We start from the raw sequence: 25276 nt of genomic DNA, 5'->3' as shown, positions 1-25276 counted from the left end.
CTATTCTGCAAATATAGCAGAGCTGTACTTGATTCTCCTTGTAGATAATAAATGAATGTAAATCCAGTTTCTGACCTATAGGGCAGACATCTTAGTGGCTGTTGCTTATTTTAAAAAGTTAGTGAATTCTAAGCTGTACCTGGCCCATATGAGAGCACATCAAGGCCTCCAGTATTTCCCTAGCAATGTCTGATGCTCTAGTCCCACAAAGAGCAGTGCATTCCAGCCCACATTTGTAGCATTAGTCTTACTGATACATACTCAGAACACAGCAGTGCCTCTTTAAACAAGGAGTAAGAGGAAGACCTCTTATGGCAATACCATATGTGGGAGCCCAACCCCCCTCCCCTTTGAGGACCTGACCATCATTTCTCTTTAGCTCTGCCCAGTGACAGATGGAGCGTGGTCTCGAGCTCAGCGTCTGACTTGTAAAACCTGCTTATAGACTTCAGTGTCTATGCCATCATCTACTAATACCGGACAGCCTCGTCCTGGATCTTAAAACAGATTAATGTCAACCTGTCAGTAACGCCACCCATACCACTGGACACTCCCTTAACTTATTTTTCTGCAGAATTGAATGATCAACATTCTAGATTCTGACATTTGGTCTCACAGCAGATTCTGGAAGTTGGATCTTGTTTCTCAGTAGGCTTATACATCTACTCCAGGGATATGTGTTTGCCCACATGGTCTCAGGTTCAAATTTAGTGATTCCACTCATCCTTCTGATGTTAAATTCAGTACCACTGAGTTGAGTAACAATAAACATCCTTGAGCCACCAAGAGACCCCCTAGCGGTTGAAAATGCACTCTACAAATGTGCCTGTTCTTCCACGGATAGACCACCAAGCCTTCTCTTTCCTGATCACTCTCCCCAGCTCTTCAAAACAACTACACCTGTAACAACAGATCATATCCAAAACAGTGTTCTTGTATTTTCCAACGCAACATCAACAACAAAATCTCAGGTTTGCAACATAACACTACCCAAGATGACATAATACTATCAGTAATGTCACCCATTAAATTGTCAACCCGCAATTAAATTAAGGAAGGACAGCTGTAAGACAGTACACCTCTGGTTCGACCACTCTTTAGCATTCTTCAGGTGTTTGCCAAAGGAATCAGCCTGGAGGTAGCCACCAGCAGTATGTATTCTTTAACACTGCAGGACTATCTCCACAGAGAACCAGAAAGTAATTTTCTTTGCAAGAAATAACTTTTTAGCCATAGGGCTTGCCAATACCAAACATTAATCTAACAAGATATTTAGAATAATTTTCAAGGCTCTGAATCATACTTTTCTAGACCAAACAGACAATGCAAACCTGCATGTTCTTCTAGAATTCAGTGTGACACCACAGACTAAAAGACCTTGCTTTCTCACATCCCACAGGTAATTGGAGTCTCGCCGTACTCCTTCCCTGGTGTACACCTTTCCTCTTTGGCTGATTTTAATCACTTATACAGCACCCCTTCTGACAGCTCCAACTTTCTATTTTTGCGTACTTTTTTGTTTGTGAGTGAAATAAGATGTTACAAGATTTGTGCATTTCTTTGAATGTCACTTGTTCTTGTATTGTTGTGTATCATTTTGAGTTTTGAATTGTAGAAAATGCTTGGGCAGTGGTCCATGGCTTTCAGTACTTATTGGGTAGGAGCAGGGCACAAGTCGATGCTACATGTGGGTAGGAAGCATCTACCCACTTTTTTCAAAGGGTGGACACCATTTACCCTGTCATGAGATTGGGCCCCACAGAAATATGCTAAACTTGTCCCGGTGTAATTTTGAAACACTGGGACACATTCAGCAGCGCCTGCACATTGCTTTTTGTTTCAAGCAGCAATGTGCAGGCGGGGAGAGGGATTATGAGATTCCAGCTGAGCTCATAACAAAGACTGAAGTTTAGGGGCCACCTGGACACCTTTTGTGAGTGTATCCTGATTGGGAGCTATTGGGAGCCTCGTGCCTAAATGTAATGGATTGGAAACAAGGACACAGTTTATGATTACACAAGTATTTAAGAGAATGCTTTTGATTTTGCTCAGTCCCTGTATATAAATAAAATGCATGCTCTGTAAGAATGTCAGATGTGTTGATCTGTCCCAGTATTTACACAAATAACAATTTAAATACCACTAGTTTGTTTAATTTCTTTTATAGCACTATAGCGTTTCTCATTCGAGTACAGGGTGACAGACCTGTTTACATCACATATTATGCAATTAGAATAAATGATGTGGGTAATTCAATGTGTAGGATGTTACATAAGGCAGTGAAGGGTACACGTTGGAGGAGCCACATGCCCTCATTAGCTCACTGTGCTATATTAGAAGGATTACAGTGTATGAACTGCGAGTAACAAAAGGATCTCTGTGTTAAAAGCAGTAACTCGTCCACATACATAAAATAAAAATCGGTCATCTGCATATTAGGTAATTTGCTGTGCAGGAGACATATTAACTCTCTATACTACTTTGATTCAAAACTGGGACTAGACACAATACAGACCTCTCCAGCAAATACGTTAACCTTCAGAGTTATTTTACCATTATGATTATTCAATGAGATTTAGTTGGCACACAAAGATGTCTGATCTAACTCCATAAGATATTTTAAAATGCAGTCTTTGCAACCAGTTATGCAGAACAGATTTACTGCCACACCTCCTTGTTGCCAATTTCTTTGTGGCTGGGTTTAAAAAAAAAAAATGTATAAGTTAAGGCCCAGAATTTGCATCAGGGTTGGATCCCTTTTTTGGGACAACCCCAACGCAAAGTCTCATTGTTTTAAATATTGTAATGTGATCAAATGTACTCACGATAGACCCTCTAAACATGTGTGAGGCCTTAAGATCGGATTCACTTCTTGTGATGGCACTTCCTGTGAGGTCATGGGTTGTGATGCCAAGTGTGATGTCGTGCGCCGTGATGTCACACAAGGTGATGTCATGTGCCCTGATGTCACTCTCATACTGCCTAATTTTGTTGGTCCACCTTCTTTTCTTTAGGACTTGTGCCCTGGTAGGAGTGCACTGAAGTCAATAGGTTAAGAACTGCTGCTCTAGGATACTGTTTTAAGCACAGTAAACCAGCATGAAAATATTTTCCGCATTAATTCTTCCTTAATTAAGCACCTGATGGCTATCCCAGAGTGATTTGTGTCCGGTTGAAGGGCGGGATAAGAGCAGTTGTCAAGCTGTTCCTGATTTGCTGATAAGGCTGAGCAAATAGCGCCTCCCTCTATTTCCTCAGGTGGTGTGCGGTGAACAGGTGGATTGCAGGTGTTTGGCTTGCACAGCGGGGGAGGGGAGGCTGTTCATGGCTAGAATTTCATCCAGCCCTGCAACTCTTCTGTCCTCTCTAGGCATCAACAAAAACGTACAAACCTGAATTGTTTGTACCCTGCCGTGTCCTACGCAGCATCCTAAAGCAAGTCTTCAGCGGAGTGCCGCATCTCTTTCAGTCGTGATGTTGTTGCAGCTTAGCAGGACTTGTCATACGTTCCTATTGTTTGCAGGCTTTTCCGTTTGCTTCAAAGATTGTACGGCCTTTGCTCTCAGTAATTAAGGTGGGGCTGGCTGTTTCACAGTAGGGATTGTCTTCCTGGCCTGCCTTGTGTGCCTGTGTTCATGTTTTTCCTGTACCTGCGGATTTGCATGTTTGACCTAGTGGAGTAAGTAATTGGACTCGCAGCAACATGGGCGTGACTGTCTCAGAGGCTGTTTGGTTTGTTTCATGTATGACTCAGACTGGAGCACAGAAACCACTTCCCCAATCTGTCGGAGCCATTTTAACGGCAAAGCAGCAACTGCTCGCTTTTCACGCGCAACCTGGCTTGGAACTGTGAGCAAACCGGTTTCTCACAAATTGAGGTAAATATGTTTTAGATGTGTTCATTGTTGTGTTTCGACGTGGTGAGTTAAGCAGAGGACTGATGCTGACCTGTTGGAAAACATGGCTGGGGGTGGGGATTGTTGTGTGTCTTGTTTAATTTATGCTCATGGTCACCTGTGCCCTGCTGAAGTAACCGCAGAAAACATACTTTTAAGGGAATTATCTGTAATCTTTGAAAGTGATTTTGAAGGCCTACGTGGGGGCTCAAAAGTCTAAAAGAAATGCCCACGACCTACGTTGTAGGGTATTTTGTGAGTGAATGCTGAGTGGGTTTTCCGAAAGGTTGTCTTTACCAGTCTTTCAGACTAGTGGTTTAGGTCACTGATCGCTTGTTACATTAAAGGATGATGGTACCTGCCCGTGCCTGCAGTAACCTGGATGGAGCTACGAATAAATCATTCTAGGTACTTTTTCGATGGAGGAGCCTTTTTTAATGCGAAGGTAGTGCAGGCTGATTGCATTTGGAGTTATCTGTGCTGCTTGCCCTGGTTCTGGTGTGGATTTTTTTGTTGTTAACTAAGCGCTGCGCTCTTGCTAGTTAAACTGTGGAGTTGTGAACAATTAGATTATTTTAAGAACGTTCAAAGGTTGCAGTGTGCACCGATTGCCAAGAAACGCGATGGTTACCTTATTTCAAGTAATGTGAATGTATTTATCTCTCCGAGTTGGGGTGACAAGACGTTTCCGCTGTTGGTTGGAGTGCACGGAAGCGCCTTAAAATGGGCCAGTGTATACGCTTCTTTTTTTTTTTAATAACTGAGAACTTTCATATCTTTGACAGGCAACAGCATTTCCGCACTTGTAAACATCAAGGGTTTCAGATGAGCTTAAGCGTGGAAGCTTTGTTAATTGTGTTGTGAGGGTGATTTGTAGTACCGTAGACACATGTACAGTGGCAGGGGTGAGCAAAAGTGGGCAAAGGATTCATGCAAAACAACAGAAACCATATAGTGTTAAATATTTATTGCACATAGGTAAGCAAATTCTTTCATAACAAACGTCATCAAAGTAAAACCGCAAACACGGAGAATACCGTACCGTGCCGTCTGTGCTCTAAGAGGGGCTTTGATAACACTACAGGTGATTTTCATGCGATTATCATGTTTACCAGTCGTGGTTTTTAAATTGTGCTTCTCGTGGGGAAAAAACTTGTCAAGGCCTTGGTCAAAACACGGACATTTGTGGCTTGCCATAAACGTGGCTCCCAATTACTTTGAATGCATTACTTTTGCTTACCATTAATTCGACTACCTTACTTTGACCTATGACATTTTTTAACTGCAGTTACTTGCAAATACTATTCCTTCGCCCTTAGGATCAGAACTTTGCATTTATGGTGAGAAAATAAGTAGTTTAAAGGTAATTTTAATAGTAAAAGAGGTAAACATGTAACACTGGTGATAAGTGTCTTTTTTGTCTTTAGTTTGATCAATATTGATACAATTAAAGATTTAACATTTCTTTGGTTATTTATCCCTATTTTAAATTTGATTTAATTCACATCAGTATTATTAAGTATTTGACACACAGATAGTGTAAAAGTGGAGGAGTCCAAGTAAAGGGTATCCTGATGTTAAGGTTTGGGGATGAGTGTCGAAGTCCCCGTGTCAGAGGCATGGGCAAGTTGCCAGTGGTAGGAAGGCGACATAATAACAGGTGAAGAAAATTTGTAGAAGTAGAGTTACTGCTGCTCATATCTCTGACATACATTCAAACATGTATCTGGGGTTTGTCTGCGAGCACCCCAGGGAAATTGTCATCTATCAGCAGATACTTTTGAAGAGACTCAACGAAGGAGTGGGCCAATATCGCAATGCATCAGTGATGGCCTATTGTGGTGAGGCCCAAAATGCCTATCTGTAAACCCCTCTGCTGCATCCATCTCAGTCATCGATCCTGCATGTTTTTTTTATAAAATGCTCTTTTCTTGTTTGCCTTCAAGCTGGATGGCTTCTCGACTGGTGGGTGCTGTTTTCAGACGCTGTCAGAGCTGGCATGTCAATGGTTAATTGATAATAAGTGACGCATGCCTCTCTCCACATAGTGCACATACAGCGGCCATTTTCAAATCGTGGAAGTCTGTCTGACCACTTTCAACAATTTTACTTACATAAAATAAGAAAATGAAGGAAATACACTTTATATGTTGTATTTTAACATTCTTTTACTAAACACACTATCGAATCTTGGATTGATTTGCAGCTCTCTTTAGTGTAGTCGAAGTTTTATTCTGTGCGCCAGAAGAGCAATCCACTTCTTGCTCTCCTTTCTTGGCGCACAGGTGCTGCTCTGTTAGTCTAGAAATAGTTGTGGTTTTTAAATACATGCACTTGAACCATTGCCATGGTAAAGGCCTCTCTGGTTTCGGCTCTAATTTAAACTTATGTCTCCACTGAACATATGCAGCCTCGGGGAACTAAGATAATCAGCACACCCATAGAAAGCAGACAGGTTATGTGTACTTGTTTGGTCATCAGCAGTCCCAGAGTATGTGAGGTTAAGTGGTATGTGTGCACTAAGGGTGCTTATACAACTCCTCGGAAAGCAGACCGAGTTCTGCTTGCCTAGTTAGGGACAGATGGAGGTGGAAAATAGTTAACCTGATAATAAGCTGGCCAGGTTTGACAGCTTAATGAAACTGAAATTATTAGGTGAATATCATTCCAACATACAACCCTCCTAAGCACGGCCAGACTGAAAACCAAAATTAGCCCTGCCAAAAATATTCAAACCAGCCGCATGCTGCAGGAGAACACAAGTAGCAGGACCTTTGGTTAGGTAATGGAAGCCCACTGAGTCCTAAAAGTAGCATTTTTGCCTGTAGCCTACTGGAAAAATGCCAAAGTGCAGAGGTGGCAAGTCTGTTCCTGAGGCTTTGCCGCCATAGTGTCCAGTAAAAAGCTGTACCACAAGGCAGCATCAAGCATGGGCCTCCATTATTCTGAATATTACAGCTAGCCTTTAAGCACTTCTTCTCCCCCAACCCAGCAAGGCCTTACATGTCTGTTAATGTGTCTCTTTTGCCTACCTTTCAAGTTCTTGTCCTTTTCATGGTGAACATAGTGGTCAGTTTACTCTCAGTATTATAAATGTGTGGTTGTGCATGCAAAATGTATTTTTGGTGTATTGCTTCCCTTCTTTTGAGAGGTGTTGTGTGTGAGGTGAGGCTTCATCCATGAAGATCTGTGCAGTTTCAGCGTGGTTAATGAGTGCATCTTGCAATTGTATTTTCCATGGATGATGATGCTAAAATTTGTCATACACCATCTGATTACTCTAAGAGGTCTTCTAGCACAGAACTTGCCTGGATACTAGATGGAAGCTGTTGCAATACCAGAACCCTCTTTCAGTTCATTCCTTCTCGGTTGAGTTCCCCTACTAATTCTTGGAATATGAGGTATTTCTGGCATCCTTTCTTATTAGTCATGCATAATGCTACCTCTCCCATGCACAGTACCCTAGAAACCCACAATAGTGGCTATGGAATTGTTGCCTTCCCACCAGCAGTTCTGGGTGGGCATCTGCAGGTTTTTTGTGCAGTTATTGTATCCGAGGAGGCTGCAAGTAGGAAAGCTAGGTCTCCAAATAGATGGAGATTAGTGACTCTAGCATAATGTTCCAAATGTTTCACTACCCATTCACTTTGAACAGTTAAATTCACTACACACACTTGAAATACCCTACAGGATTTCTGAGATGCTTGCAAGTCTGTGAACTCTATTTACTCCACCATATTTGACACCCCTTGAGTTTCTCTCCTGTATTTCTTCACACTAAGTTGCATGGCATCAAACACACCCTCCAATCTAGTGGCTTTTGAACTGCAAGTAGTATTTATCAGCTCCCATAAGGTATCGCTATAAGGTAGGCTTCAGGCAGAATTTGGACTGCATGGTTTTCAGTGCCTGGAGCTTTTCCTACCTTGTTTTTATCAGGAGACCGTGTTGGGCTGAAGACAATCTAGATTCATTCGATTGGATTCATTTTTGTTAGTGGGAGACCTGTCTGTTTGCACCTCAAGAAATGGAGAAAGTGATAGAGCTCCACAAAGTGTGGTTGTTTTGGAGCTCCACCCTGGTACTGTTCCTCAGGAGATATTCTTGGTAGGCTTGCTCACTCAGTAAAGTTTAGTATGTCTATTTATGCTGCACTACTTTTCAAAAGTCCTCCTCTTGGTGCTTGATGTGTATCAGTGGTGTAACACATGCCCACACAGCCCCGGGGGTGGCAAGGGTCTCCTTTCAGGGTGCCACCTGTCCTTCCTGTGGCGCATATAAACATATGTGAGAGATGTGAGTGGCAGGTGCAAGTCACCATATTCTACACCAGTGGTGTCATCAAAAACCCCATCATTTTGCATTACGCCGCTGATGTGCAGTGATGTGAAAGTTGTAACTGTATCCAGAGGAGCTGTATTCAATGAGCTGCACATTGCTGCCTGTGTGTCACTGAAAATGACCAGGACCAAGTGCCAACGTGGCGTCAGACAACCACTCTTAGCCACAAACCACTTTTATTAGTGTCTCCTTCCTCAGAGTTCAGAAGCTTAGCTCACTGGAAACACATTAGCAGAGGTCCCTCCGAATAGCACAAGTATGTTTTTTAAAGACGTAATCTGTGGTTTTGTGAGTCCATGTACATTTGTATATGTATTTGTTTATTTGTAATAACATATATATATTTTTTACATGAATATATGCATGTATTCCCACATATCCGATGCTAGTGACAGATGTCTTATGCTCCCTTCCTACAACGTCAGTCAGGACCTGCTGAATATTTCTCGAATGGTGTAGCCAGCAGGCAACAGAAGGAACACACACTTACAGCAAGAAATATTGTAACCTGTAACTTTGAAGTTACTTTACAATGCAATAAGATGTGGACAATGCAGGCAGTTTTTGCAGGATGTGCACAAATTCAAAGAATTGCTGTGGGTTTGTGGAGGATACAGTTTTTCACAATGTAGGTGGTAAACAACTCGTACTGATCTTCCTGTCCCATCTATCTGTATATGTGTCTGTTTGCCTATCTGTCTTTGTGTAGGGAAAAGGCTCTGCTAACAATCAAGAGTTATCTTCAATATGATTTTACCTCACTATGGAGATTTAAATCCTTGCATTGCGATATTGCTTAAATGCTATAAGAAAAAGTGTAGTATGCCAGTTATTACCGTTGTTAAGGGCGGTGTGGGTCATCATCACCCTCTCAAGACTCCACCTCTCGTGAGCCATGTCCCCTACCCACAATGAACAATGGCAAAGTAATAAATAGCATATTCCACTCTTCAGATGTGCAAAAATACTGTATATGCGCCTTAAAATCCATAAAACAAACTGACTCCCTGGCAGGGGGAGGCCTAAACTTAAACAAGCATTGTCAAAGCCAATAGGCCTAGCCTATGCAAGAGCTATTGGCTTTGCCAATGTGTTTTATCCATGTTGTACTCCAGCGTGGCTGCTCTTCAGCGTGGCTAAAACTCAGTGGCGTACAAGAGAGCAGCATGGCGTGTTGTAGAGTAGAATGGCAAAGAGTACAGTGCAGTGGCATAGTGTTGTGTATTGGAGCTGCATAGAGTGGAGCTATGTAGAGGAGCGTACAGTGGAGTGTTGCAGAATATAGTGGTGTAGAGTGCATTGGCATAGAATACAGCGTTCAGTGTTGCATGGTAGAATGCAGTGGCATAAAGTGCAAAGGTGCACAGTAAAGTGGCGTAGAGTACACTGCATAGAGTACTGTGGTGCAGAGTAGAGTATAACGCTATAGAGTGCAGTGCCACAGGATGGGGTGGCATTAAATGCTGTGGTGCAGAATAGAGTGGCGTAGAGATCAGTGGCATAGAATGCAGTGTTGCAGAGTAGAGTGTTGTAGAGTTTAGTGGTATATAGTGGCGTAGAGTGCATTGGAGTAGAGTGGTGTAGAGCAATGGTTCCCAACTTGTGGTCCGGGGACCCCTGGGGTCCACAAAGCTTCCTCCTGGGGTCCACGACTGCCTAGAAATTAAATAATATTAACCGATTAATAAAATATATATAAATAAAGTGGCTAAATGTACAATTGAAATTAGAGGCTGCAAATCAAATTGGTATCCTCAGATTGATTTGTGGGAGCAGTGCAGGTGCATCAAACAGAATATAGTATAGTATGCGTGGCTTCAATTGAATTAAAAAAAGTTCCAACCTTCCTCTTAAAGTTATTTATTTATTTAATACATTTATATTTGCTCGCAAATTAAATAAAATATGATCATTTGTCCATGTACTTGAATACTTGTTTCTGTACTTTTTGTGCACTGTTTTGCATTTCAAATCAACAATGCTTAGGCTGGGGTCTCCGGCTTTCAGTGATGACACAGTGGGGGTCCCCAGATTCCAGTAATGATAAATTGCCGGTCCACAGAAGTCAGTGTTGAGAATCACTGGTATACACTAGTGTGTTGTAGAGTGCAGTGGCATTGAGTGCAGTGGTGTAGAGTGCAGTGGCATTGAGTAGAGTGGTGTAAAGTTGTGTAGAGTAGAGTGGTGTACAGTGGATTGGAGTTGTGTAGAGTGGACTGGTGTTGAGTGTTCCAGAGTATAGTGGTGTACAGTGGAGCAGTGTAGAATTCAGCGGCGTACAATGCATTGCCATGGATTGCAGTGGCATACATTAAAGTGGTGCATAATAGAGTGCAGTGGTGCAGAGTAGGGCTGCATAGCACAGAGTGCAGTGGTGCAGAGGAGTTGAGTGGCATAGAGTGCAGTAGAATAGAGTGATGCAGAATAGTGTGGTGTTGTAAAGTGAAATGCAAAGGAGTAGAGCACAGTGTTGCAGAGTTCAATGGCAGAGAGTGCAGTGTTACAGAGTAGAGTGGTGTAGAGTGCATTGGCATAGGGAGCAGTGACACAGAGTACAGTGGTATAGAGTGCAGTGAAGAGTAAAAGAGCAAGGAGTGCTGTGGCATAGAGTAGATATGGAGTAGAGTGGTGTAGAGTAGATTTTCAGAGTGGAGGGGTGCAGGCTAGAGTGCACTGGCATGGAGTAAGTGGCATAGAGTGTAATGGTGTGGAGTATAGTGGTGTAGAGTGCAGTGGTGCAGAGTCGAGTGGAGAGCCATAGAATGAAGCGGCGTAGAGTGGAGTTGTACAGAGTAGAGTGCAGTAGCGGGCAGTGGTGTAAAATGGACTGGTAGAGAGTGGAGTGGAGTATCCATGGTATGGTATCACTCTGCCATTACAGCCAACACATTTTCAGTTGAAATTACATTTGCACAGTATACAATTGTACTAAAAAAATGATACTTCGCCCAATTGACAATGGAAATGGCATCACCTAGTTTAGTGATTTGTTTGATCATATAGTATTTGGTTACAATACACTTCAGGATTAACAAAACTGTGCTTCATTTGTACTTTCCTAATTCTTATATACTCCAATACTTGCACAGTTCATTTAAATGTTGTTTGCTAGAGGGAAAAAAACCTTTGCCTGCCCCCAGTATCCAGCAAGAGTTTCACATAAATCCTTGCACTTTGAAGTCAGAGAAAGAAAAGTAAACACCAAATTCAGAAGACAGAGCCTGACATTTGACCTCTGTCCTTGCATGCACAGCAAATCTGACAAGATAAGCTTTAAAGGCCTGTTTACAGAAAGGAGCACTTGTGGAAAAATACAGGGAGAGGTAGCATGAAAAGGCTTTGCTCCTTGGGAGGGATAAACTGAATCTGGACAGCCTAAAACAAATAAAGCCAGCAAAGAGAAAGCCAGAAAATTTGAGTTATAAACCACAAAGCCATTGGTAAGCAATGGGCGGAATGCATTCCCCTGGAATCTTTCTGGACGTCTTTAGCAAACCAGACAGTGTAAGGCTTCGACCCAAAATAAAAACATGTGCCCTGAGCTTTGCCTAGGGAGATCATTACAGCTTAGTGCAGGATCTGCCGTAAAAGTGAAAGTTGTTCATTAATCAGAGCAATTCCCATGAACAGCTTGAACTGTATTTTAGGAAATACTGATAATTTGTGGGTGGAGCTGCCCACGAGTGTCACGTTGTGCTAGTTGTTTCACTAGATATGCTGGTGTGTATGGCATATAGTTAGAGTTTTGACTCTTCCCCTATCCCTCTCTATTTTATTGGCACAACCTTTTGCCCAAGCCCTCTATTTCAGTTGCATACTCTTAGACCGTGTTGTATCCTAATCCACATAGAACTGCACAACGACGGTAACGTTTCTGGCTTTTAGAATACCCCCCAAAAAAACACAGGCGTATGCACGGAAATGTGTTCCAATAATAGATTTCTTACGTATTACTGCTCCATCATGCTCCCGTTGTTAGATTGAACATTAGCTGGAGTACATTTCGCACTCATTGAATTAGTGCATGCAACTATTTTTTTCCGTTTTTTTCCTCTTGGAAAAATGTTATCTTTTAGAGAAATCCCTACACTGTACTTCACTTTTTAACACTATGGTCCCGATTGCGAGAGAGTTGTTACTTTCATATCCCTGTGCAAACCTCTGCGCAGGGGTTGGACTTCCGAGGTGGGAGGTATTTAATGCACCCAGCAATTTTATTGCATTAAATACCTCATCCTTCTTAAATTCCGGAAGGTCTGATATGTCGAAATTTTAACAGGACAAGTGAACCATCAGGCGCTGTTTATCTCACCCGATAATAACATAACCGTGGTATCATTTTTTATTAGGTGCCGTAAATAACCCCTGTCTGGGCCCATGTGTACATGGGCTAATTGGTTGTGAAAACTAAGTTTGTTAACACTTAAAAGTTATGACTTTGGAGGTGTTTATTCCATCCCCACTCAATGGCCTCTCTTCCCGCACACCTCCCCTGGGGGCATCAACATTTCTTCCCTTAACACTAAAGATGAGACTGTGGGAAATTGACCATTGTTTCAGATTTTCCATAGTCCTAAATCCCATGGATTGACTGGAGAAACGGATTCTGTGAATTAGGATACGGTGATTGTTCGGAAGGGCGGCACTTAATAAATGTGCAGCTGTGTTGAACTTGGACGTGCAAATGTTTTTTTCAATCACGTATTATGAAGTATTTTGTCAAAAATATAATAGCGTCAATCAATCCACTCCGATTCAAGCCATGAGGTAAAGGCGTGAGGTTGGTAGTGGGTTCTTCCAATATTTTTGTGTAACTATTGCTTGGAATATGTTGATAGCCTGGATAATGTTTCCATCTTGGAAGTATACAGACACATGAGGCAGAAAAGATGACCGTGTTTGTCTCTGGCAGAAGAGTGTTGTTTGGTGCGACTTGTTTTTAAGGGTGAATGTTGGGAAATGACCGGAGGGACTTTCCAGTTGTATGCAGAGGTTATATAGCACCACAATGTAGCGCTTGTAAATTAAACCGTGTAGACGCTTTGCGAAGCGACCGTAGCATCCTGTGAATGGTCAGGAGGCTGTTCATGGGTGTGCACAAAAAAGAGAATTATCAGTGTGTATTTAAGTGCCGTTTATAATACCCGGTGTGTACACACACTCACATAAAGACACTACACGAATTGTTTGTTGTCTGTTGTTAAGAAAAGTTGGCATCCATTTTTGACAGTGTCTATTTAAAAGGGACTCACAACTGCGTGGTCAGCTTGTAGAGAGTCAAACGATCTCTTTCCGCTCCTTCCCACTTTCTGTCAAGAGTTAAATCCCACCTCACCCGCAGTGTTTAGTTTGTGTTGTATTTGAATGGCCCTCCAGCTCCTCTCAGTAGAAAAGAAAGAATGTTATATAGACGAGCACTGTGGTGTCCGAGCGAGAAGAATACATATCACCACTCTTCACTAGTGCTAGATCTCTGTGGCATGTACGGTTGCCAGATCACTTCCTTTCAGCAGGATACCACTTTACCCTTCCTGGTGTTTCCATAAAGTGCATTGTGGGCTTTGAAGTTTGGTTTTCTTCAATTGAAGCCATTGGACTAACGGCTGAATAATATGATGTGTAAAATGAAAACCCAGACCTGGAACAGTGTGTCCCGTTGACATATATTCATCTGGCAATGCCGGCTGTCTCCGTTCTTATCAGCTAAAAAAATCACAAATATCCATCTCTATAGTATTCTAAAAATACTTTCACTAACTACTATCTCAGCACAAGTATCCTTTCCCATCAGAAGAAGTCACTACATAAAATAAAAGAGCTGCATAAATTGACTGCGGGGAAGGATAAGAGATTTACAGAACCAATGATTGGTCGACTGGATGCTTTTAAAGATTTTTAAAGTGACTGAGAGCTCAGAGAACGAGTGTCAGTCACACTAGTCTCCAGAGTTTTTCTCCTCTACCGCGACTGCACACCAAAACTAGAGTGTTAAGATCATCCTAGAAAACATGGCAAATGCCATACACATTTGCTGAGTGTCCTGGTGGCAAACATGTCACTACGACCCGTTGTGACTTGAAAATCAACCCTGCACACGTCCTGGAAACTGTGCTGATAGGCCACATTTGTCTATTCAAAAACATAAGCTATTGCAGCAGTACTTTGGGGGAATCTGTCACCGAGGGTTAATGTAGACCACAACGGTCTCCCATCCTATTCACCTTTGAGTACATCTTAGAGGAGCACACTTCCACTTTTCTGAATGTTTCTTTCAGGTCCAGAAGAAAAATTAGTATACTCTAAAACATGGCAAAATTTAGATCCACGAGGGCCAGATCGAAGCCATATGTTCAGAATAACTTGATACTCTAACTTTCAGTTAGGTTCACTGTTTGTCAGAATATTCACATGAAATACATTTGCAATCTGGCATGTAGACTCTACATGAAAGTCTCCTGCACGCTAGCCATCCCCCGCCTCAAGCGGTGAAACGTGGCACATCCGCAGTAAGACCTCTCCAGACAGGAGGCAAAAAAGTGCAACTATGAAAACAAGTCAGCAAGACTTCTCCATTCATGCATTCAAGATCTGGAATGATATCCCTGTAGCTCTCAGTATAAGCCATACCCTTCTGCGGTTTAGAAAAGAGATGAAGACACGCCCCTTTACAGGACACTACATTGCAATCCATTAACTAGTTCATCTCACCTCTCAGAATCCATCATCTTCCTGTCTGGATTCACTCTCTGATTGTATCTCTACCTTCAATCCTATACAGCACTCCACTGCCTTTCAGCTTGTTTCTCACTATATATATATCCAGGTGAGAAAAAAAAAACTACTTATAACACTGGGCGACACATCAGGCACATTCTTTTCCTGATGCAAATGTAATCAAATGTATTGTTTGGTTGCTGCCGATCATGCAGAATGCCATACCCCCCATTAATGGGTCTGTGCTGATACTCTACCTTTTCGTGTGATTGATATTTTGCTTTGCCTAACCAGAACGGACAGATAACTTGGTTGACTTGATCATGAATTGTGCAAGGATGTACGGAACTCCAGTCAAAATATTATTTTACCATTAGAGTGTTCTCTGTCTTCTTTGAAACATGACATTTTTTTGCCTTCTGTTAGTAATTCGGCAGAACATTAATGATGGTGCACTAAGCCTTTAACAACCTTGTGGAGGGGTTGCCCCTGACTTGAAATTAGGGTATCTGTTCACAGCAAGTTTGCTGTGAGTAGGTTGGTCTTACTGCTCACTTACTTTAATAGTTCCAGGAGTAAAGTCAGACCTACATGCAGAAAAAAAGCTTTGTTAGTCTCCAAGTAAGGAATTGTGGCCACTGGGAGTGATTCTGGGGGGAAGAGGTTGTAAAGACTGGCACTTGCAATCGTTTCAACGTTGAAAAAAAAAATCATCTGAGAAAAGAGGTGGAGCTTGGAGGTGGTGGTATCCTGATGCACCCCACCCCCAATACCAGGACGAAACATGCTTTGGCAAAAAAAAGTAGGTCTTGACTCTGGGACCTTTTGGCTTTTTCAATACCTATTTTGTTCAGCGTCAGTAAAAAGCAAAATGCTGTTGCTGATGCTGTGCAGCATTGATACAAAAAAAATGTTGTGACTCGATGCATGAATAGTGCGTATGCTTCATGACAACTGGTACCTCGCCATTCAGTAGACATGTGCATGCCTATTGATTGGTGTGGGCGCCATTTTCTCTTTTGTTTTAAATTACCAGTTCTTGAAGGTGAGCGTTGGAAGAACACAAGTCAGCTAATCAAAAAGATAGAAAGAGGCTATACTCCATGGGAGAGACAAACACAAGAAGAGGATGGCAAGCCATTGAATAAGAAGCAAGCAAATGAGGGTGACAATAAAACCAACCAATAGTGAGAAGTGGTTGGGCTCTAAGTCCCCGAAAAGATTTTAATATGGTCCACAAGAGGCTTTTGCCCACAGACCGCTAAGTGCGGTCTTGTAGGCGAGACCTAAGTAAAGACTAACTGAAGGAGGTGGGCTGTGGTAAAGGGGAGACTTCATGCCACCACTGCTTGAGCAGCAACTCCCCCTGCCCCAACACAGAAACAAAATCTTTTGATGCAGCCCCCACCTCTCCTGGGGAGCCTTGACATGAATAAAGGTTTTCAGTTGTTGAATGCCTCCGCACAAAAGCTGTACAGGGGTTTCCGGCTCACTGTGTGCTTCTCCTGTGATACTGGTTCTTCTCCCTGTGGCTGGGTGAAGAGTTCTAATATCGGTTGACACAGTGTGATACTGTGATTTGGTAAGTCTTCTGTTGCGTGTCATTCTTTCATTCCCATTTTTCAGTCTTACCATGATTTTTCGATCAGTCGTTTTGTTTTGCATCACTTTGCAATAGGGTGCTTTCTGTGCCAAAGAAAGTGCCGCACAACATTGGAACTCAGCCCTAGCGTGCATGGTAGACATGAGCACAGTTTGTCCTAATGATGGTCACTTATCAAAGGATGCAGAAGGACACCAGACTGTAAACAGGGAATGTGAAGTAAATATTTGAACTTGCATACAATTTAGTAGTTGTTTTAATCTGCTCTTTTGCAGCAATTATTTCCTATTATGTGTTACGACGTGCTGTGTAACAGCAGACAGAGAAACAATGTTATATGTAACTAAGAGGTCACCTAAGGTTGTAGCCTCTTCCAGGGCTAACATTTTCTCTGCAAATACCGAATAAAGTTGCCTGGAGCTAGCATAAAATCTGTGTTTATTTAGAGGAATCAGTGGCCTGGGCCATTGTCTTACTGGCACATTGAGTCACCTCTAGGAATCCAAGGGTCACTGAGGCTTTACCACCAAGAGGCGGGTTCACTTTAACATTCCAAGAAGTGGCGCACAGGCAGAAGCCACCGCAGGGTGTACATAGTCTTATCACCATTTGAAATTTGATGTTAAAACACCCACTGAAAAATTCCCACTCCCCGCCCCAGGGAGTAGACTTACTTACACAAGTATTTTTGGGACAGTAAATACATTTAGGACTGTAAAACACTTTTTGTGAATTTAAAAAGTGTTTAAATTCCTAAAAAGCCGATTGTGTGGCTAAACTAAAGTTATTTGCCCAAATACATAGGTTTGCAAATCACCCCTCCGTGTTTTAAGAAGGTTGTTTATAGAAAGTGCTCAGAACTGGAGTCCCAACACTGCTCCCTGAAAAGCCCTCTCTTATCTAGGTGAGTGACAGGCCTGTTCTGCCTCGGTGGTGCTTTAGACGTTATCCTTTCTCCTGCTAGTTCCAACAAGGGTGCAAGTAACTGTGGTGTTTTATTGGAGATTGGACCGCCTAAGGTGCTGCAGTACAACCACCAACAACTGACACATCGGACATGACTGGCCAGCGGATGCGTTTGAAGTGGGTTGTATTTAGCTGTAGTATCTGCTGTTGTTAAGGCGCTTAACGTCAGTCGTTGTCAAAGCGTATGTGATGGAGGGATGTTACTCCAGCTGTATGTGTATGACTGCAGTACTGATGCTACATATATGTTAGGTTATTGGCGCTCAAGTTCCCGTAGTCCCTTTTCCCTTTTCTCCCTGGAATTCCGTCATAATTGTTGGGGCTTCACTGATTCACCAAGTTCACATTACTAAAATATCCCAATTCAAGTTCTAAGTGAGCGGCTTACAGATTCAAAGCCCTATATTTGGAGAAAGAATAAAGGAGGAAAAAAGGGGGCTAACGACCTGATTTAAATCTGCGTGTTTGATAAGGGCTTGCTCCTTCCATGTCCATCCGTGGCTTCCTGTGCATCACATAATGAACTGGAAATCTTTTAAGCTTTCACAATTGCAGTGTTACATACAGAGCTCCCTGGAGGGTGTCAAATTGCAGATTGCAATATGAAGCGTTCAATAAAGTGAACTTAAAAGGTTTCTGTGGAGCCTTGCCCATTCTTTCTTCCTTTCAATACCAGGTTCCAGGTCCCCTATTAATACAATGACAGTAATGCAAACATGAGTACATGGGAAGAAATCAACTATAATTATTTCAAGACAATTGAAAGTCAAAGAGCTAGGAAGATAGACTCACAAGATGGAAAGCTCCCTAGAAAGGAATCCTGTGGCACTTTTATCTGCATTACTTTGAGCATTATTGATATACAGTTGGAACCTTTTTCCATTGATCGGCTCTTGAGAGCAGGTATAATAGCATAGAGTCTGCAGTGGCCACTGAATATCTATCTTTACTGTGAACCATTTACCTAATTAACCAACTATGGTCTTCTGTTAGGTTGCTGCATTAGGGCTGTGGCAGGTCACACATAGTGTGTATTGTCGCTCCAGTGCATACCTAAAATTGATAAATGCATAGTGGCGGGCCTGGTGGGGGGGGGGGAGCAAGGGGGTGCGTGAAGCCTGCACATGTCCAGACCCACTCTTTCCCAGCATCCTGCTTGTCATCCAGTTTGGAACTAGAGGCTCATGTGCCATAGTAGCAGATCTGTCTCATGCGACTCCCTTTGCATCTCCCGGTGATGGTGTGTCAGCATGCTTGGTGCTCCCCGGATTGTCCCCTTGATGTTCCCAAACCTCCAGTATCTCTGACCATAGTCCCGCCAGTGGCCTTCTCTGTATTCCTTGCATGTAATCCCTTAGAAGTGCTCGCTCCTCTCCTCTGGCCCACAACTTCACCTCCTGCGCCCAGTTCAGCAACCTCGGTCTCCCTACTGTCTGCCATTGCTGTGCTATGCAGTGTTTGGCCAATACTAGGGCCAAATCAATGACCCTGGTGCCTACTTTGTTAGGCCTTGGTCTATTGTACACACCCAGCAACCATGTCTCTGCTATGCATTGGAGTGTACGGTTGAGGACTCCATTCAGGACATCAGTGACACCCCCCCAAAATCTGTGAATCACTGAGCAACCCTATGTCATGAGGCCAAAGTCCGCCTTCATTGCTGCACATCTGGGGCACAGTCTAGGGGTGCCCCCATATATGACCTGTATTTTGTGAGGCGTCAGGTCTGTTGTGTAATTAATTACACTGGATATATTTCAGCCTTGTGTTCCTAGAGACTCTGCATGGGTAAGCCATCACCTTTTGCCACTCTTGGTCTGACAATTCCTGACCCAACGGTGCCTCCCACCTTCGTTTGATCGTTGTCAGGGGTTTTGTGACTGTATCCACTAGTGCTCGATATAGCCACTTCACCAGGTGTCAAGCCTTACCTTATGTTAACAGACTTTGTAACACCTGATGCGTCTTTGAGGAATTATGGCTAGGCAATAACCAGGAACCAAACGTGCACCAGAGCTTAGTAAGTTAAAAATTGCTCTATCAAATCTTCTAGAAGTATAAGCATCCCTTGTTGAAAACAGTCTCCTACTGTCATTAATCCTGCCTCCATCCAGGGTGCAAGTTCTTTTCTCGTAAAATAAGTGAGTAGGTCACAGTGTGGGAGTCCAACTATGGGGAATGCTGGTGCATAATTGGGAGCTCCAGTGGATCAACACAGGCATCTCCTCCAACACCACAGGGCTGACATCAACATTGTTGCCGGCCGGGAGGTCACCATAAGTCTGTTGAGCAATCTTGCAAGTAGAGTACACTGTTTGCTCAACCTCCCTATTTGTCTCAGTTTATCTAGATGCATGCCGTCCAGTCAGTGAGCAACCCATTGTAACTGTGTCACTGGGTATTATAATGAAAAGTCTGGGGTGCCTAATCTCTCTATGTCTGAGCATCGGAGAACCTCTAGGGAGACCCTACTGCGTCTGCCGTCCCAGATCAGTTCTTGCAGGAGTGAGTCCAGTTGTTAGGATCATGAGGTCGGGATTTCGATTGGTAGATTAACAAAATAATATAATAATCTGGGTAGTATTATCATTTTAGAATAGGAGACCTGTGCCATTATCGGTAGTTTCGGGGATCTCCAGAATCTTACAGAGTGCCCTGAGAGTGGTGCTGTGATTAGCGTCCTGTAAGTCAACTAGGGAGTGAAAAATTCTAATGCCTAAATATTTAAAGGATACAGGTGACCAGACCCTGTGGAAGAGTTTGAGGTTGTTTGGCTCCCTCTATTAGGGGGAACAAATATGTTTTGGTCATATTGGCATGTAAGCCGGAGTGAGTTGCAAGTTCTTCCAGCAGTGTCAGTGCATTTGCAACACCCTGAGAGCCATCTTGTCACACCCTGAGCCATTTTCCAGGCAGAGGAGCAGGTCGACTGCATTCAGGGATATTGCAAGCTCTCTACCATCTAGTTTTAACCTATGCTTTGTTCCTTTTAGGCGGAAGAGCGCTGCTAATGGTTGTCGCTAATGCGCACAGGAAGGGGGGGGGGTGACAACGAACACCCCTGCCTGGTACCTCTGTGGATCTCATATTGGGTGGATATTGTGTTACCTGTTTTAACTCTGGCTGTGGAGCGTGTATAGAGTAGTCTGACCCATTTCACCCAGGCTTCTCCTAATCCCATTTTGAGCATAACTGCGAACAGAAAGTCCTTTCTGATAGATCATCTGAATGCATTTTCTAGATCGACTGACATCTGTGTAGCATTGGGGTGAAGTCGTAGTTTTGGGTGATACATAATGTGGTACAGTCTGTGAGGGTTAAGGGATGTGCTTCTGGATGGGATGAACCCGTCCTGATCTGGGTGTATTAAGGTTTGCATGTGCTCTGCCACCCTTATGGCTAATACTTTACTTGGGATTTCAAAATCCATGTTTAACATGGAAAGGGGATGAATGCTGATGTAGGTGTGTCCGGTTCCATAGACTTGGGGAGTGGGATCACTAGTGCGTCTCTGGTGGACTCCGGTAACTCTCCCAATCTAAGCGACTCTGCATATAGTGTTTGCAATTTGCAGGCCAGCGTAGAGGAAGAGGGTCACTAAAATTCCACCTGCAGTCCGTCTGGTCCAGGGGTTTTCCCAGGAGCAATCTCGCTAATGACTGCCTGAATCTCCTGGATGGTCCGGGACCGCCTAACATCTCTCAGACCGCAGGGTTCACCCTGCACAGAGGTATGGGTGTCAGGCAGCAGACACAGCCCAACTTGGTGGGATGGCCAGGGTGCTCATAGAGTCTGGAAGGTGGCATTCATGTCTTTTGGTGAGTAAGAGGTATCCGCTGTCTGTTAGTATTTGTGTGATGGGTCCCTCTCTAGTAATTGATTTGACCAACCAAGCCAGTAGTCTCCCTGCTCTATCTTCTTAGTCATGGGCTTTGGTGATGTATTCCTTATAATCAAGGTAACAAAGGCATTCCAGTGCCTTGTTATAGCCTTCTTTAGTTTACCTATGTGAATCCCGTGTCTCTTCCTCCAGCCCCAACTGATTATCCAGTGTGTGTAACCTGTCCTCCAGTTTCTTTTAGTTCTTCCTTTGTTTCTTACCTTATCACCACCATTTGTCCTATACAGTGTCCACGGATCACCACCTTTAGTGTGTCCCATTCTATCTGATTTAGACGCTGATACCTGATTGTGTTCAGAGTAGTCAGAGATGGATGTCTGTAGTGAGTCCCGAAAGAAGGTATCTTCGAGCATCAAAGGGTTGCGTCTCCACAGGGGTATCACTGGTCTTTCTGACACAGGCCAGAACTTCAATAACAGAGGACTGTGGTCTGATAATGTACGTCCCAGCTATTCAGTATGTAACACACAGTGTCCCAGTATGGATGAACATGTAAACATATCAAGTCTGATGTGTAGGTTATATACTTGTGAATAATAGGAGCATTCACAAGTCTGATCGTGTTGTACCCTCCAGATCTCCACAGGTCCCAATGGTTTAGTCATTGCCTCAAGCCCTCCAATATTTTACGGGCTGGAGCCCCAGCAATGGAGGGGGAGATCTATCTATATATACATCTACTACACAATTAACTCACCCCCTAAGAGCAAGCTTCTCACCGCACTGGTGGCGAAGGGGGTGGACAGCCCCTGGAAAACTGTAATCTGGTCTTGATTTGGGGCATATATACATCCCAGGGTTACCTCTTTGCCCATCAGCCTGCCTTTGGCTAGCACATAGCATCCCTGCCTGTCAGTGAGTGTATGTGCTCAAAGGGAGTGTCGGCTGTTATCCATACTAGTACTCAACAGGAGTAAGCTGCTAGGAGGTTGAATAAACGTGGCCCGCCACCTGCGGCGTAGTCGCTCTATTCCTTTGTTTACTAAAGGCGTCTCTTATAGCATGACTATATGTGCATCTCATCTTCTCATATATCTATGGATATTATGAAGCTTGATGACAGACCACCATCCCTCGAATATTCCAAGTTTTGACAGTTATAGCTCTTCCATCACCTGCCATTATATTCATATTCCTAGGTATGCAAAACATTCCTCCCTTGGCCCTCTTACCCCACCTCCCGCCCTCAGCCCATGGTTATATGACCCCCAGGACCAACAATACAATCCCCACTACAAACTCACACACCCAAGCGCAGTCCAGCAACGGCTGGCCGTCCAAGCCTGCAAATCAAAAACCTCATTATAAGATCACCACTTCCAATCACCTGGCAAGGGCAGTGTTCCTGAGGTATTCAAAGTAGTTCACTCCTAGCTTCACTCCAGCTTGGTCAGCCCAAATGGAGTAGTTGTGGGACCCCACAGGATCCCAGCCATCATTGCTTCCTCTTGTATCCAGTTCAGCAGAAACTTAATAACTGAGTTTTTGGCTCACATAGTTGGTTAGTGCAATCTTCATTGCCTGGTCTGAGGCCATTTTGCATAATTGCCAGCTTCTGTTGATCAAATCAGTTCCTCAGTAGCTGCAGGAGTCACAACAAGTATAGCAGATCCTGAAGCACTCAAGACATCTGAGCCAGAGGCGTTCGAGCCATGGTCCGATAAGTTTTCGGTCCCTTCCTAGGTCTTTTGGGTCAACAATATTTCTCCCACAGCCTATAATGCAGCAGCCCTTTCTCATTCAGTCTGGGGAGGAGAGGGCTTCTTCAGCGAAGTCCCTCTAGGAATGTCCCTGATTCTTTTCTTGTGTCGTCTAAATGCTCTGGACTTAAATTTGGGCATTGGGCGTGATGTTTCTGCTTTATATGCTTGAAGCTATATCCAAGCCTCTTCAGGAATATTTCACAAGTGTGTGATTCCTTCTTGGATAATCCGCTACTTTGCCGTGAACATTAGTGAATACTGTAATCCTTCTCCGCAGAGGGCCTTCTTAATGTTCTGCTAGGACGCCCTTTGAGCCTGTACTTTCGCTGTGAAATCTGGGAACACCAATACTTTTCCATTTCCCACCACATGAGGTTAGTTGTCCTGTGCCTTTCGAAGTATTACATCCTTACCGTTAAAGGGCAGGAGGTGCCCCACTACCGCTGCAGGGTGTGGCCCAGGGCCAGCGGCCTTGCTAATACTCTTTGGGCTCTCTCTAGAGTAAACAAGGGAGTAAGGCCTTCAGGGGCCACTTCAGGCCTGAGTCAATTTTCCAAAAACGCCACGATATCTGTGTCTTCCAAGCCTTCTGGGAGCCCCACGACCCGTATATTGTTGCGGCGGTTGCACCCCTCTGCATCTTCTGCTCACTGCCTCAGTAGTATCCCCCTCCCTTCAAGGTCTTGTAGATTGTGAGAGAATGCAGCGTGCTCTAGTTTCATCTCCTCTACTTTGGTTTCTACAACTTTTACCCGTTCTGCCAACATGTGGTGTTCCACTCGTAGCAGGCCCAGTCCCACTGAAACTATGCTAATGTCTAACTATAATGTTTGTTTAGTGTCTGCTATGGCAGCCAACACTTTATCCAAGCGGGAATGCATGAGGCATTACTATGGCCTCCGTTTGCCACCTCTTCTTGTGGGGGTGGTGGGGCCTCCTCTGAGCCTTGTGTGATCTGGATTGGTTTATACGTGGTTTACTCATGTTGTGCTCCACTGTTTCACTAATGTACTCCCTCCCCCCCAGCCACCCTCTCCCCCAACACCCAGCCCCAATCCCCCTCACAGTCAGTGACCTGGCGCCCTTTGATCCCAGGTGAGATCTCTGCAGTGACGTTAGGCTCCCAGAGGCCTGGCGGGCCCCATTCAACTTCTTTTCTGAGAACAAGAGTGTCTCACCATGAGATCAGCATGTCGCGGCATCAACTGTGCTTTGAGCATGACCACAAGATTGGGCAATAGTCCAGAGAATTCTGAAGTCTATTCTGGTGCAGTTGTGTTGTGTGTGTGTGTGTATTGTTAGTTTGTGCTTGCACCTCCCATTTGACCAATATGCTGGTGGTTGAGGGCGGTCCATCACATGACCTCTTGAGATTTATAGAGGCCTCATCCACCTAAATTTGTTTGCGTCTCACCTATTAACAATGGCCCCGGACATCCTGTTGTCCAACGGTGGAGCAGGTATTTAGTGGGTTATTTCACTGCATGATATTCTGGCCTGGTTTCATTCCTCCACCCCTCCTCCTCTGCATGCAACCCCTCACCCCCCACATCCCCCCTCCCCCTTCCCCCCCCCCTTTGTCTCTAGGCATGGCCTCCGCACTCCCAGAGCGGGCAGGAAGGCAATACCAATCTTGATTTCCACTTCATCTAACTGTGGCCGCTCCCCTCTCTGGTATATATGTCTGCGCTGTGTCCTGCTGTCTCTGGTCAGGTTTCCCCCGCTGCAACGCCGATCATCTAGCCACTTATCAGCCCTCGTGTCCGTTCCTGGGCCATTCACCATCTCAACTGCATCCCTTAGCCCCTGGGCAACAGCCTCACCTCCAACTTCCGCGGCCGGCGTCTGTGATTGGAGGGTCATCGGAGCGCAGGGTCCTACCAGTCCAGAGACCTCGATTCCCACTCTGCGGCCTCAATCTCTGCAGTTTGTCACTGCCATCTTATTCTCGATTAGTGTTCCAGTCTGCTGGCCGTCCGGTTTCGCGCACCGTTCCTCCCTTCTGGCGGCCTCAGGAGTGCAGTCCAGAAACCCCAGGGGGTTCACCCACGTTTAGTTGTGTATGAGGGTACACCTATCGGCAATTTAGATAATGTTTATTGCATACATGAACCCACCCATTTGCCCGGCCCACCACTTTCAGTAGTTAGCA

The 25276-nt window shown here is 44.0% G+C and overlaps 1 protein-coding gene across 4 annotated transcripts in view; it reads left to right on the top strand.

The window, feature by feature from the left end:
* ELF1 (E74 like ETS transcription factor 1) overlaps window positions 1–25276 on the top strand; it is a 560099-nt gene that overhangs the window by 104723 nt on the left and 430100 nt on the right. For 2 of the 4 annotated variants that reach the window (XM_069205329.1, XM_069205322.1), the window contains exon 1: window positions 3727–3878. The exons of the other annotated variants lie outside the window; for them this stretch is intronic. The gene's annotated coding sequence lies outside the window, so the exon portion shown is untranslated. Of the gene's footprint in view, window positions 1–3726; window positions 3879–25276 lie in introns of those variants that run through there. 4 annotated transcript variants of the gene reach the window in all.

The sequence above is a fragment of the Pleurodeles waltl genome, chromosome 8 (genome assembly GCF_031143425.1).
Source record: "Pleurodeles waltl isolate 20211129_DDA chromosome 8, aPleWal1.hap1.20221129, whole genome shotgun sequence".
Taxonomy (NCBI): domain Eukaryota; kingdom Metazoa; phylum Chordata; class Amphibia; order Caudata; family Salamandridae; genus Pleurodeles; species Pleurodeles waltl.
This window is presented reverse-complemented; position numbering and strand designations above follow the sequence as displayed.